The 2042-nt window shown below is 36.8% G+C and overlaps 1 non-coding gene across 1 annotated transcript; it reads right to left on the bottom strand.

Annotated features, from left to right (window-relative positions):
* Positions 1-368: 368 nt before the first annotated feature.
* LOC115873415 lies at positions 369-511 on the bottom strand. Its single transcript, XR_004048412.1, has one exon. It is a non-coding gene; the product is annotated as a small nucleolar RNA SNORA48 (small nucleolar RNA).
* Positions 512-2042: the final 1531 nt, after the last annotated feature.

The following is a 2042-nucleotide window of genomic DNA, read 5'->3' as shown; positions in this document are numbered from 1 at the left end:
ATGAAAAGTTCTTAACCATTCAGGTCAGGTTTATCATTTGGATCTCCTATACTTCCCAGTGTTATCAAGATTTCCCACCGTTTATTAGGGTCATATAACGCAATGCATTTTCAAAGTCAATAAAACACTAGTGAACATCTTTTTTGTTATTCTCTGCTTTGAGTCAAGGTCCATGTAACATCAGCAATGATATCCTTGTGCATGTCCTCTTCTGAATCCAGCCTGAACTTCTATCAGTTCCCTGTCAATGTGCTGCTATAACTGTTGTTGGAGGATTTTCAGTAAAATTTACTTGTGTGTGATATCAATCATAGGAGTCTATAGTTTGAGCATTCTGTTGGGTAACCTTTCTTTCTTTTCTTTTTTAAAAATGTGCCCTAGGCATGAAACAGCTCTGGCCACAATCCAGGGATCAAGCTAGGATGAACAAAGGACTTCAAGTTAGCTCTGTCTCTGACTGATATAAGAGCACCACCACCGATCAGGTGTCTCTTTGCCCATAGCTGGGAGGGAGGTGGGTAATCTTTCTTAGGAATAGGCCCAAATATGGATCTCTTGTAATCAGTTGGCCTGTAAGCTGTCTTCCAAATTCCTGGCATAGATGATCAAGGGCTTCCAGTGCTTCTATAACTTTCTGAAACATTTAAATGCATGTTCTGTCAATTACTGGAGCCTTGTTTTTGACTAATGCATTTGATAATCTAATAAATCTGTATACTGATCAAATAATCTGGGAAACTGAAACTATATGAAGATGAATCTAGCATCAGGTTGGGAAGAAGGCTTACTAGCACTCTTCAAGATGCAGGGGAAATACCTTGCTTGCTGAAAATAAGGAAGAATTAGAGCAATTTCTAATGATGATCAAATTTTTTAGCCTTTAATATTGATTACAGCTAAAGAAAACTAAAATTCTCATAATTGAACTGAGAGTTTACATCATGATAAAAGAGATCAGTTTGAAGTTTTCAATTATTTCACTTTGCTAGTATCCACTATCAATGTTAATGAAAGTGTTAGTTAGGAAATCAAACAACAGTTTATATTGGATTACTCCATTGCACAAGAGCTCTTTAGAGAGTAAGGATGTCACTTTAGAGACTGTTTTACCTCACTTAGCCCTTGGTATTTTCAATGGATGGCCAAATATGCATGTAAAAGTTGGGCTTTGAATAAAGAAAATTAAAGAATAATCAATGCATTAGAATATGGTAAAGGGAAATTATCTTGAAAGTACCATGCACTGCAAAAAGTACAAACAAATCTCTCTTGGAAGATGTCCAGCAAGGATGCTCTTTAGAAGAAAGGGTGGGAGACTTCTTTTCATGTACTTTAGACATGTTATGAGAAAAGATGTTCTTAGAAATGGACATCTTGCTTGGTAAACTGGAGAGAAAGAAAAATAAGAAAAGGACACCTTTGAAGAGCTGCATTAGCACAGTGGCTCTCACACTGGTTCAATCAGGACAATTCTGAGGTGGTGGATATCTTTGTGTAGGCAAGTTGACACAAAGCCTAACCATCACAATGGTTCTTAGTACTACAGTGCGATTTGATTAAAGTAATTCATAAACCACAGCAAACCTATTCTGACAAGATTGTTATTGACCCAGACCCTCTGTGAATATAGATTTGAGTCACCCAAATGGGCAAACAATCATGGTCAAATGAGATGTATCATGAGGACAAAGGGGCTATAAAATAGAAATTGGAAGAAGGTAGTCCTAAATACGCGCTATGGCCACATGATCATTTGTGAGTAGGAAGATGTTCTGTTTCACACATCTTTTTTCTCTTTTTATTGCTGGGACTCACTCAGCATTTTCTATTTTCCTACATTCTGGGTCCTGTAATTCATCACAACGGTCACACAGAAGTCACAGATGCACAAATCTATACTGTTTATTATGATAAATGACAGTTTACAATTCAGGTGGAAATGCTCAGAATAGTTATTCAGTCAAGATATGTTTCAACAGTCCTTAATGATTGCTAATGCATGCCCCAAAGTAAGCTATAATTCTAAATACATGGACACTGAG

The sequence above is a fragment of the Echinops telfairi genome, unplaced genomic scaffold, assembly GCF_000313985.2.
Source record: "Echinops telfairi isolate 266 unplaced genomic scaffold, ASM31398v2 ScPeMD7_7468;HRSCAF=8506_0, whole genome shotgun sequence".
Taxonomy (NCBI): domain Eukaryota; kingdom Metazoa; phylum Chordata; class Mammalia; order Afrosoricida; family Tenrecidae; genus Echinops; species Echinops telfairi.
Note: the sequence above shows the minus strand (reverse complement) of the source record. Positions and strands in the feature narration are given on the sequence as shown.